The following is a 13,840-nucleotide window of genomic DNA, read 5'->3' on the forward strand; positions in this document are numbered from 1 at the left end:
TGGAGACACCTAGTGGTACAGCATCTGTTTGTGAGTTCTTTTCACCCCCCCTCCTCTACCTATTTAAATTATGATATACTTTTTCATGGGGGAAGATTTCAGATAGTACTATGTTTATTTGGAGAAAAATACAGTGAGGAGTGGGAGATGGGAGAAAATTTGGAGATAATGCATTGTTGCAGAGCTCACAGAAAAACCAAAGAGAAGTAAATTAGGGGGTTCCCGTCTTGCTACCCAGAACAGGAAGGTGAAAAGAATGTTGGAAGATGATAACATTTCGATGGAAGTCAAATATTTTGTTATCTCAATATTTTATCTATATGCAATTGCATAATTAGAAAATATGCAATTGCTATTTCTCTACTTCATTCATTTTTGAGTAATCCTTATAGCTTTTCTCTTTAAATTTTTTAAATAAATCATGATTTATTATTATGGCTCTGTTAATGTGTATTTGGTTAAAGGCACGGTATCAATGCTTTGAAATATTTGAAGGCAATGTTTAAATAACTGATAATATTCACATACAAACTTTTTTTTTATGCATGTAGAGTTAGCAAGATGCCCTTGAATACACAAAAGGATTTATCTCAAGGGGAAAATGTTTCTCTAAAAGTTTGAACCTTTTTTGGGTAAAGATATTAATTTTTAATTTAGTAGAGTAATTTGGTTATAGAATATAAATAAATAAATCTATTCTCTACCCCCAATCCATTAATGCTCAATTTAAATTTAAGAATTTCAAGATAAACTAATCAGGAACAGTTTTTTTCAAGTCAAGTCAACCATCAACTCCTTTGAAAAATACATTTTCCTCTCTGCTTTGAGAATAATCATTGATCTTCTGTTTGTTGTTTTACTTGTGGGCAAATGAAAGCACATGAGGGGCAGGGAATCCCATAGAATAATGCCATCTCATTGACATTAAAACCTGCAAGTGGGCTTGTAGATCTCTTGAGATGGTGCTCAGCTCCAGACAGTGGCTCTGATTCTCATTCCTTGGAGTGTTGACTGCTGAAGGGGGACGTGACTGGAAGTGGAGCCAACGGGAGAGGAATGGAGGTCCTCTGAGATCTTATGGAGAAGATATCTGACAACTTTAGCTTTTCCAGCTTCTTGTGTTGGCCTGAAGTAGGGAGAGGTGTGGGCATGGGCAGCACTAGGGCTGGCAGCTTGATGCAGACATGGAGTGTGAAGCTCTTACTTCTTGGTGGTTCTTGTCCAGTCTCCTAGCTGTGTTTGCTGAAACTTCAGGGAAGGAAGTGCTCAGATGTCGAGGTGTCTTAACTGTGTAAACCCCTGGATAACTGAGGGGTAAGCAGTCCTCTTCTCTGTGCTCCAGGTCACTTGCTTTTTCAGCTGTTTCAGCCTCCTTTTAACATTTCTTTCTCAATTCCCAGTCCTTAGGTCCTCTCTTTCTTGCTCAATCTCTGAAATCTCAGGAAAGAATTGAATGTGAGACATTTACATTTTTTGGTTAAGGGGAGGTGATAGATCTATTTTAAGACTTAGATCTTACTGTGGAATGAAAGTCTTTGTTATTAGCCGATCCAGGTAGGAGGAATTTGGGGTGGGGAAGAAGAGGTTCATGTCATCTATTTAGAGGAAGGCCAACCTTAGACCAATGATGTAGTCTAAAATATTTATATACAAGTTGTAAATCCTTAAAATGTAATCTTCTGAGGTGCTGGAATTCCAGTTGAAGTGCTGGATGAGCTGAGTTGGTGACTAACTGAAACCTTCCTGTGCAAACAGAAAATCTCAACACAGTATTTCCTGATTACCAGCTTCTCTGTCTTATTCTTCTAACAGACCAGACACTCCATGATCAGAAGCTGCATTAACACTTTACTTAGGAAATTCAATCTTTTAATGCCATTTCCAAGGAATGTTCATTGATTGAGGCTGACTCACCATCCCAAAGAGTTCTAATTGGATAATGGGCTATCGTGTCTAATTTTAGCAGTCTTAGAAATGTTCTTTCAGGTAGTTGTACTAGTTCATTAATCCTGCTCCAGTTGCCTTTCAGGATGGATATCTCAGCTTACTCTCAAAAATGGACATTCATGGGCTTCCTTGGTGGCGCAGTGGTTGAGAGTCCGCCTGCCAATGCAGGGGACACGGCTTCATGCCCCGGTCCAGGAAGATCCCACGTGCTTGGAGTGGCTGGGCCCGTGAGCCATGGCCGCTGAGCCTGCGCGTCCGGAGCCTGTGCTCCCCAACGGGAGAGGCCACGACAGTGAGAGGCCCGCGTACAGAGAAAAAAAAAAAAAAAGGACATTCATTCAGTCATGCTAAACTCTTGAGGTCCTAAGATGAGTAAAACCCCAGAATTTCACAATTATTGATCTTAGATATCATCTAGACAAAAGCAAGATAATCAGGATAAAATACCCCATAATGCATGGAAAACGGCTTCCGTGCTCAAGAAAGGTGAGAAGCCAAGAATAACTCCTTGTGCCAATTTCATAGACTCAGAGACTTTATAGCCTCCAAGTGCCATGGAGATTCTATTGTCGTTTAGTGCTTTTCACTGTTTATGTTACAGTTAATGAGGTCAGCAACTCAGGTGATCTCAGGGGCAGAGGGAAAGTGCCTTTTCCTGCCTCTCCCAGCTGCCCCCACACTTGCTTACTGATGGCTAGGGTGCTGCTAATGGAAACTGAGATCATTACATATTTTAAGGGTGTTAAAAAATTCCAAATTACTCCAGAGAGATAACATAGATTTAAATCCAAAAAGAATGATAATAACTGAAAGGTTTCCCTTTTTGGAGAAGAGAAGGAAGAGAGGGACTGGAGGGCACTAGTAATTCAGGTGAACAGTTTTGTCTAAGAGCTACCGGCCTGTTGGAAAGAATTGTAGTGAAACTTGTATTAATACAACTAAATGCAGATTTTTACATATTAAAATCCCTGGAAAGTTGTTCATGAGTGTTGTGAGCTAACATTTATGCTGAGCAGCAAGGGAAAGCTTCAGAAAATATAAATGTCCTGCTTAACTTATATATAGTTTTGAATAATGAAAATATTCCTCTGTAGTGGAGGTTTTCATTGTGGTTTTTTTTTGGGGGGGTTATAACATCTTTATTGGAGTATAATTGCTTTACAATGGTGTGTTAGTTTCTGCTTTATAACAAAGTGAATCAGTTATACATACACATATGTTCCCATATCTCTTCCCTTTTGCGTCTCCCTCCCTCCCACACTTCCTATCCCACCCCTCTAGGTGGTCACAAAGCACTGAGCTGATCTCCCTGTGCTATGTGACTGCTTCCCACTAGCTATCTATTTTACGTTTGGTAGTGTATATATGTCCATGCCACTCTCTCACTTTGTCCCAGCTTACCCTTCCCCCTCTCCATATCCTCAAGTCCATTCTCTAGTAGGTCTGTGTCTTTATTCCCATCTTGCCCCTAGGTTCTTCATGACCTTTTTTTTTTCTTAGATTCCATACATATGTGTTAGCATATGGTATTTGTTTTTCTCTTTCTGACTTACTTCACTCTGTATGACAGACTCTTTGTGTTTTAAATGATCGTCTATATTACCTTTTTAGAAGCAAGTGGAAGATAGTCTTATTTTCCCTTGGTGTTCGTGAAACACAAGCTTTCTCCCTATAGCTCGCCTAATCCCAGAAACTGTGTGCATGCTTACACACATACACACAACACACACACAACATACACACACACACAGAGCTAAGAAGCAATAATTCAGGATTTCTGAACATCTTTATTTAGACTATTTTCTTTCAAAATAATGAAATGTATTACACGTCCTTTTTAATGAAGGGAAAGCAAACACTCTAAAAGATATAACATCTGCTGGAAATATAATCTAAATTGAAAACTTGTGCAGACGTAAGGAGCAAGGGAGAAAATATAGGGACAGGAAGTATGGCAAGATGTTAATGCTAAAAGCAGTTTTTAAAAACATCATGCATGATAGAAAGTACATAGATGAAATATTTTTGGAGCAAAAAAAAAAAAGATAAAACCCCAAACTTAATCTTATCTGAAGACTGACAACAGTGCTTATTTGCTCTAGGCATAATGAATCTTGTAATATATTCTGAGTTTTCAAATCTTCAAAGATGGAAAGGCGATATGCCCTGACCATCTGAGGATTTATACTTTCTTTCAGGAACAGTAATTCTTATCTAAAGAACTAAAATCATTAATCCCTTACAAAGAACTAAGAACCACTTCTTATTTTTTTTACACATTAATACCTAAAGGAAGTTTTGTGCTTTTCAGCTAATGAAATGTAGTTTTCTAAGTAACCAATTTCACTCAATCCTTTTGGTAAGAGAACTTCAGTTTGGTATAGGGAAGAGAAAACCAATTCATGGATAGGATTGTTTACCTAGCAAGGTAGAGGTGTTGTGAGGATCAAGTGAGGTAAAAGTTGAAAAATTCATTGAAAAATTATCTATATAAAGCACAGAAAGTGCAAGGTGAAATGATGCTGTCTGAGTAACTGTCACAGCTGCAGGGAAGTATAGTACTGCACACTCCTGCAAGTTTTGGTGTCTAGTGCTGTGGGTGGGTGTCTTAGTTTTGGCTTCTGTACCAAGATACCATAGAATGGGTGGCTTAAACAACAGACATTTATTTCTCTCAGTTTTGGAGGCTGGAAGTCTGAGATCAGGGTGCCAGTATATTTGGGTTCTGGTGAGCACCTGCTTCCTGGTTATGTTCTCATGTGGCATTCCTTCGGTTTATTCTCTCTGTCTCTCTGTGTAGAAGGAGATCCCACGTCTCTTCCTCTTCTTATAAGGACACTAATCCCATCATGATGGCCCCACCCTCATGACCTCATCTAACCCTAATTACCTCCCAAAGGCCTCAACTCCAAATACCATCACATTGGGGGATAGGGCTTCAACATATGAATTTCCACGGGACACAACACATTCAGTCTATAGTAGTGGGTAATTAGGCAACCACTGGTATAGTATAGTTTCAAAAGTCTACACCACTTCCTCAACAAACTCTATCCACTTCCTCAACAATAGAACCACTGCTTCAGACCAAGATACCGGTCCCAGAAAGCTTCTGCTGAAAGGCCTTCCCTATAAGGTTGAGGTAACAAATTAACATCCTTTATCGGGTTAACCAACTGTCACCTACAAGAAAGCTGAGCTGTGAGGGAAGGGAACACAGGACAGATAGGTTGTGAAAACATGAGGGTAGGATGGAAAGTTCTAGACCTAGTTCATTGTGGGCAGGACATGCACTTGGCAGTGACATGTGGGAGATCCTGGTAATCAAGGAGAAGCCCAGGCATTGTGTCACTGGTGGGGAACAGAAGGCATAGGATAGGGCATATGGGAAGCTAGGGTCACGCTGGAGACATACATTGCCTGTGATGCATTGTGGCTGCAGCTTCACCCTATAGCCTGACCTCCGTTCACTTATCTCTGAGCAAGTCCATTCTGCTCACAAGTGCATCTTTGTTTCCTGCCCAGCATACAAATATCAAGACCCGTGTCTGAGAATGTTGGGAATTTTATTAGGTCCATAAAGTTTTAGCTGTGGTCTAATCCACCAAGGCCAAAATAAATAAATAGAGAGAGTGTAAGGGTAACAGTTTTTTTTAAAAAACCTGGCTTAAAGAAAGAAAAACTACTGAAGCTCTAAAATAACTTTGTCACAGTGGCTTTAGAGGGGATTTCTTCTTACCAACCCAGGATTCTGTAAAGGGCGGGCTGAGAAGCTGCAGTCAAAATGCAGCCAACAAATTCTTTGCAGATTTCTCTGGGAATATTCGGTTCTGTGGAGTTAGGTTAAGAAGCTAAAATGATTGATAACCGATTGGCCACGGGCCTGAAGCTAACTGGGTAAAAACAGCCAAAAGTCTAGCCTTTTAAGAGTTGGGCTTTGTGGACAAATATTAATGAGAGAATTAATGACTATTTATAATGGGATAAACTTCCTAGTTATCTTGTCATTTCTCTACTTTCCTCAGGTTCAAAATCTGTGTCATTCAAATCTCTCCAGCTAGCATCTTTGGTTGTGTCATGAAAATAATATTTGTTATGGTTACTCCTAAATATAATAATGTTTTGAGTGCTTCCTATGGGCCAGGCACAGTTCTAAGAACCTGAAATGCATCAACTAATTTACTTTTCACTATGTGAGTAGCTACTGGATACTGAAATAACTACTGGATACTGAGGTAACTCCAAAGATGAGAAAACTGATACATAGATCAGGTAGGTAAATCGCCTTAGATCACACGGCTCATAAGTTGAGAACATGGGATGTGTAAAGTATATATAATACTTAGCTCTCAGCTCTTGAGGTCATAAAAAACTTACTGAATTCCTAGCTACTCTCTTGCTCAGTGCACCTTTCACCATCATCGTTGTTGTCAAGAACACTTGGGGGTGTCCAATAGGTGTACTAGGAAGGCAATAAATAGTAGTGGAAAAACAATAATGTTGCATGGAAACGGCAAGAGTCAGAACAACAGTAGAATATAACGCTCCCCATTTGAAATGTAAGTATTCAGACATATACTACCATATATTATTTGCAACATATGCATTTTTGTAAGAGATGTGGCAGCCTCATGAGGGTGCAGCTTCCTGCTCCATGGGGAGGGGGATGGGAAGGGTGGTGGTGAGAGTCTGGAAGCAAAAATGGGGACCATTGTTGAATCTGAGTGATATGATGATTATTCTTTGTATTTCTTAAATTTCTAAAAATATGATAAAAAAGAATATTTATGGAGGACGCTGATTCCTGAGCTGACAAAGCCTTCATTTTAGCTGGGAGTCAGGACATGCAGATAAAGAGGAGACTAAAAAGATAAAGTGTGTAAGACTTGCGGGGCTTCAGAGGAGGGTTTACTTGAGGTCAGGAGAATGGGGAGAAGGATCATGGAGCAGGGGATATGTGAGCTGGGCCTTGAAGGGTTAACCTAGTAAGTGGGGAGTAGGGAATTCCAGGCAGGGAGCTGGGCAGATTCCCATTGTGGAGTGGACACCTAAGGGCTACATTCACAGGACCACTGAAGGCCAAATGAGACCATGTCAGCAGAGCATCTAGTCTGACCTGGCGCATTAAAAATACATTTAATTAAGGCAACACCATACCACAGAAGAGGCACTCCTCAGCCTCTGTGTCTGTGCTTATTCGGTTTTCATGATTCCAGTGGATCATTGTTGAGAGTCACACTGAAAGGAATTTCCTACCTTTACTGGGAACCTCAGAGGGTGCATCACAGTTCCAGTAGGCATTTTGTTTATGAAGACAAACTCCCACTTTAAGATCCACCGCAAAAAGGGCCACTGTATCTTTCTAGAACATTATCTCTTTGTTTTCCACCCAGATCTAGCTCAGTAGTGGTATGAGAAAGATCACTCCATGGAACTCAAAACGTATTTATTTTCATTTTTCACTCATTCATTGAATTCCAACCACGTGCTCTCAAAAACCGCCAGAAGAGTGAAGATGTACACATCACCAAAGTACCTGGGTTTGTCTCAATGCTGGGCAGAAGTCTGAGTCCCATGGGAGGCATACACAGAGTTGTGTGAGAGTGGAGAAGAAGGATGATTATAGCTTTGCTGGGAGATCTCGGAAAACACGAATTCCTGATCATTCCCTGGATTTCCAGTCGGGGTAGTAGCTGCTTTCACAGCTGCTATGGCCTGTCTTCTGTGAGTTAGCTGAGGAGCTTATCAGAACATGGACTGAAAAATTCTCCTTGGTCTGTTCACATGGTATGACCACGTGGGGCATTTACCATAAGCCCCCTGAAGAAGGAAACAGACGTGTGCATGGGTGTCTTCTGAGTGTCCCGGCTGGAGAAGGAGGAAGTGATGTAAAACCCAGCTCCTCCCCCACCCACCCCCAGTTCTGCAACACACACTCTTAGGTTCCCCCTAGTCCCAATGCTAAGTGTCCTCACAGTCTGGGGATCTCCTTTTAGGGTGGATGTGGCAGGTGATAGATTGTGAGATGAATGATAGATTGTGAGATGAATGACTCCTGATGGCCCAGCACTGTTGTTTCTGGGTGGCGTCCATTTGGCGGTTGGTCCATTTCCCTGAGGGGAGGTAAATGGCCCTGAGGTGGGTCTCCGGACCTCCCCAAGATGGCTCGCAGGCAGCAGCATCCCCAGAGTGGCCCCAGTTCCTCTGTGTGAGGTGCTTCTCTGACCCCCTTTGCCCCGTCCTGCTCAGTAGGGACTGGCTTTCCCTGTTCCTTCCCCCTCAAGGCTATCATAGCAGAAGTAGTGTCTTATCTCTTACTGATTTATTGAGTGGCAATAGATGGGGGAACTTTAATTATTGTCTCAACTCCTTTTCTTGTTCAGAAGAACAAATTGGACACTAGTGAACAAAAACTTTTTTCATGGTCAGTTCTCTCTATCTCTAAGTCAATGTATTTCCACACATAAACATATCCAGGACCTGAACCTAAATATATTAAGTGTGACTTTTCTGCTCTTTCATCCAAGATGAGATAAAATAAAACGATTTCAAAAACTCCCCCATACATCCTGCCAGTTGCTTATTTTATATTTTTGTGTGTCCCTATTGATATTAACAAGCTGAGAGGGCTTTTAAAAGAAAACCCACAGAGGTAGCTGATAATCAAGCAGAATAACTTGGATCTGGGCAATGGAAGAGCAGCAGAGGCCCCCTTAGTCCTTTCTCCCAGCCCTGAAGCTGTAGGATTTAAGGCTAATTTAAGTTTTGGAGGGCAAGAATTCAAAGTCCTTTAACTCTTGCTGGCAGTATAGTAAAATGTCTAAAAAGTATGGAGCCAGACTCCCTGACTAAAATCTCGCTTCTGATACTTACTGGTGATGGAACTCCATTCTTACACTTCTTCATCTGTAAAATGCAACTCACAGGCTGGGATCTGTGGAAGCAGATGGAATTTGGTGTGCAGGGCATTGATTAGAGATCAGCACCTGTAGAAGGAAGAGGGAGGAAGCGTACTGGGCAGAGGGAGAGTTCAAACAGTGATGCAAACCGGACAATGCTGGGGCTGGGCCAGCGGGGAGCCCTGGAGGGAGTTATCCCTGGGCAGGGGAAGGGTTCAGCCTTTCTTCCCACACACTTCTGGATGCAGCCTGCCTGGGTAAGAGCAATACAGGACAGGGCTGCTCTGCAGCTGAGACAGGCCCTGAGGGAGCTGGAAGCTGTCTGTGGCCCACATCCCTCTGTGACGGACCAGGATTCTTGGCCTCCTTAATCAATAGAAATTGATAAGAGGCCAGACAAGAAATTCAGGCTAGGCTTTATTGGGGTCCCTGTTGCAGCAGCGGGGGGGGGGCGGGGAAGCAAGAGTAAACAACAGGTTCCCTTGCTCGCTCCCTGAGTGGGGGGCCGAGCTGGTTCCTTGTATGGGGTGAGGGTAGGGGCGGGTCCAGGGGTCAGGCAGGAGGGCTGGCTTAGGTAGTTTGCCCACGCCTTTGGTGGTGGTGTGTGCAGGTGACATGTGCAGTATCCTGCTTTTGCTCCCGGCTCTTCAGAAGTGGCAGCGGTTTTTTTTTAAATCTTTTTGTATCTTCTTGTCCATAATTTGCCCCAACTGCGCATGCATGCAGTTATTTTTAGTCCCGTATAGTTTCTTTGTATTTTGTTGCTCAAGGAGACCTTTGTCCAGGTGCAGGCACTGCAGCAAAGGGTCCCAGGTCCTGGCCTGTCTCACCTCCCCTTGAAGGAGATCTTGGTCATGCATCTCCATGTCTATCAAAATTCGAATAATACCATCCACCCCCATGTGGCTGTTATGAGGATTAAGGGAGTTGTACGAAAGGGTCTTAGAAGAGTGTTTGCTGCTATTATTGTGTTCCATGTGTGTGTGCCTGCTTCAGTTCCAGGATGAGAATCTTGGAGAATGTTTTCTAGAATGTAATGAACTAAAGTGAGTGCTTCCACACCTCGTTTGCCCTCCATCACTGCAAATTCCCTTGCTTGAAGTTCATGGGTTATTTCATGTGCCACATTATCAGGTAATTCCAATGCTCTTGAATTCATCTTCTTCTGGACATTATGGGTGTTACAAATTGCCCTGGGCAGCCATGACTTAAAACTTGGCCTGTTTTTCCTATTAGATGATAAAATATAAACAGCACGGGAGCCAAGCACAGCTAAGGGAGGATGTGAATCAAGTTGGGTCCCCCAGGGAAGGTTGACCAAATATAAAAGGGAGCACACAAACCACTGATCCAGACTCTGGAAAGCTAGGGGCTCTGCAGGCTGTCCTTGGTCTAGCAGTGTGGGGTTTCGGGAGCACAGAAAGTCTGGCCCCACTCTCTAGACTGGCTGGCTTCTAAAATTCCATTCCCACCTGGGCTTGTCTCAAATACTGTAAGCTCTGGGAGCAAAGACTTTTGCCCTTTAATATAGTCTTGAGTTAATTTTCAGACCGAATTGGGTATCAAAGAGGTCTCTCTAAGAACAGAGGAGAAAATGTTTACCTCCTGGGAAACAGTGATGGGTATGAGGAAATATTCATTTAAAGAATGAATCTAGTAACCAAAGTCTTCACTTCTGAGGAGCTCACAGTCTAAAGAAAAGAGGCAGCATGAACTCAGAAAAATATGTGCAAATGTATACATAAAAATATGAACTTACCATGAACTCTGAGGGTTCTATGTCATTGCTAGGCGAGTTACCGAAGTGCTATTGGGAGTGGGACCTGGAAAGATGTCTGGGAAGAAAAGAGGAAAGTAAACATTTTGAAGGAGGCTTTGAAGGAGGGAACAAGATCATGGTTGTTGGAAGAGAAGACTCTCAAGTGTGTGTTACTTGCATCCGAAATCGTATCTCTCCCTTTGGCATTCCTAGGACTTTGCATAGGATCTGACACACAGTAGGACTTTTAAAATGTTGGTTGTACCGAGGGTAACCAGTCAGGCTGCTGTGTAGGGGGAGGGTTGGATTGGATGGGAACAAAGGCAGAGAGGGAAGGTATGGCCAGGACCAAGAGACAAGAGGTCCCATTGGGCATGGTGGGGGGAGGGACCGGGGGGGCAGGGGGACCAGGGGGCGGGGCAAGTCTGAGACTTGGTATAGATCTGTGTCTCCCAGGCAGGGTCTATAGGCATATTCTCGGGGCCAGCAAGTCATTTCTAGGAATTTGAAAATGCTGCCTTTCCTTTTTGATCATCTGAATGACCACATGATAACTGAACCCTGCCGTGAAATTAAGGTGCTGTGTTTTCTTTGTGTTTGTGGTTGAGTGTTGGCACCGTGTAATTACCAAAATGATAGCATTGAACTTTTAAATATGCTACTAAGTATGTCTGGTTGCTATTAGGTTGGCCACTTCTAATGTCAAAATCACAATAATCCTTCCTCACCCACTGCTGTTCAGTAGAAGGTTGTTTATCCAGGAGTCTAAACACTGGCTGTGCCCAAAGAACAAAATCGTCCTAAATGATTTTAAAATAATTGTAAAAAAGAAATATCTTCATGGTCATACAGAATGATCAGCTGTAGGGTATCTGTTCTAGTGAATGGCCTGGGAAATCAGAGGCCAGGTAGCTGGAGCAGCAAGGAGATGTGAGCAGCCGTAAATGGTCTCTGTGGAATCACAGCAATCTCTCTCTCTCTCTCTCCCTTGTTAGTAAGATGGAGTTGTGGTGGTTCTGGATTGTTCATGTTTTGCCAGGTAACACCTAAGCCAAAGTGTTAAATTTAAAGTATTACATTGATATTTGACAAATATATTTCATGTATCCTATATCTTTATCTAAATCCTGGAAAGAAAAAAATCAGAGGCTGCATTCATGAAATACGAGGATAGAGCAAGTGTTTTTCCATCCCAGTGAACTTTTGGAGTTAAGAGTTTTGAAATTTTGGGAATTCTGATGAAGTCATAAAAAAAAGTCCAGACCATGACTTATTTTAATCAGTTCCAAAGACAAAAATTACCTGTTTACAGTGAAATTTGCACTTGAATGGAGCTTTCATAGAGCAAGAGTTTTGTTTCTTAAGTGGTGTAATATAGTGACATGCTGATTTGGTATGCAAGAAAATGGAATGGTGTGGCAGAGTCACGTGCTGTGTAATTGTTGAGGGCTAAGAAGCAAAGAAAAAGGTGGGTTTCCTGTGTAAATGTTGCAGCTGTGTCAAATGATGCCCCAGTTCACTCTAAGGAGGAGATTTTTGCACCTGCTGAAATAGAGAAAAGAAGTTGCAGGATTGGGTCACTGTATGGGAAACAGTAGCACAGATATGCTGGACTCAAATGATGCTGCCCAGGAGCAGGTAGACCCACAGAGTCACCTTGTGAATGGAGTTTGGTTGTGGCATAGTAATACTATCTAGTTGCTGATTTACTATAAGGTAATCCTCCAGGGTAGGTATCTTTGTTTTATCATTTTGTCTTCAGAACCTCTGACAGTGCCTGGCACACAAGAGACACTAAGTAAAATCCTTTTGGAATGATTACATTGGAATTTGATTGGTTTTGCACTTTTGCTGTCTTTACTTTGTACATTTGTTTTTGTTTTCTTGTTGAGTAAACACTTTATGCTCAAGAACTTTAAACCTAGTTCTATGTTGTTCATATTTAAATAAGATTTAGAAGAGTTAAATTCAACAGCGAGGGTCTTTTTTTTTGGCTGCATCACACGTGGCTTGTGGGATCTCAGTTCCCCATGCAGGGATTGAACCTGGGCCACCGCAGTGAAAGCTCAGAATCCTAACCACTAGGCCACCAGGGAACTGCTGGTAGAGGGTCTTTTATTTTTATAGGTGTCTATACCTTGCTGCAGTCTGTCCAACACTGTAATGGGGCAGAAGTAATCGAGTTACAGATCCGTGTTGTATGTGCGTTACAGGAGAAGGGGCAGAAAGTGAAACAAAGCAGAAAGAAAAGAAGATGAGAGATGTAGCCACGATTAGGAACCTCGGGGTTTTCCAGGGGAATGACACCATCACGGCAGCGGTGGCTGAGGAGTGGCCTCTTGAACATGGGTGCACTGAGAACCTGTGAATGTGACCTTTGGAATAAGGGTCTTTGCCAGTGTAACTAAGGTAAGGATCTCAAGATGAGATCATCCTTGATCAGGGTGGGCTCTGAACCCAAGGATGGGTGTCCTTATAAGAGTCAGAAAAGGAGAAGCCACACAGGCACACGGCGGAGGCTGGGGGGCAGGAGAAGAGGGAGGCAGAGATTGGAGAGATGCCTTCACAAGTGGGAAATGCCAAGAATTGCGGGCAGCCACTAGAAGCTGGGAGAGAGACAGGCTCCCTCAGAGCCTCCAGAAGGAACCAACTTTGCTGACACTTTAATTTCAGACTTCTGGCCTCCAGAACTGGGAGTGAATAAATGTCTGTTGTGTCAAGCCACCCAGTTTGTGGTAATTTGTTACAGCAGCCGCAGGAAGCTAACACCACAGTGGGATATCAAGATAAATAAAACTCATCTTTGAACTGATGAAACATTCAAGAATTTTAAATATTCTGTTTTCTTATAGTTTTTATTTTTTAAATAGTCCTTCTATTAGTGGGTCTTCTAAATGGATTTACATTTAAGAAAAGAAGATGGTCAACACAAAGACCTTTAAAAACCATCTTCCCTTGACAGTGTGGTGCTCAGATTCGTACACTAAGGGCTTCTTTCTTTGGCCAGTGCCTGGGTCACTGTCACACCCCTTTCCTCTCTCACTGCCTGCACACCTTTGCTGTGTGCCCACTCCCGTCAGGGTCCAACTTTCACCGCTCCTCTCCCACCTAAGAGAGAAAGAGAAAAAGCAAGAAGTCTGATTTGCTGGGGAAGTTCTCCCCAGAAATTGTTGCTGACATCGAAAACCAACGCCAGATACAGCACCATGCGTCTCTCACTGACCAACGTTAGAAG

The sequence above is a fragment of the Aethalodelphis obliquidens genome, unplaced genomic scaffold (assembly GCF_003676395.1).
Source record: "Aethalodelphis obliquidens isolate GAN/ISIS:26980383/991018 unplaced genomic scaffold, ASM367639v1 scaffold17, whole genome shotgun sequence".
In the NCBI taxonomy this organism is placed as follows: Eukaryota; Metazoa; Chordata; class Mammalia; order Artiodactyla; family Delphinidae; genus Aethalodelphis; species Aethalodelphis obliquidens.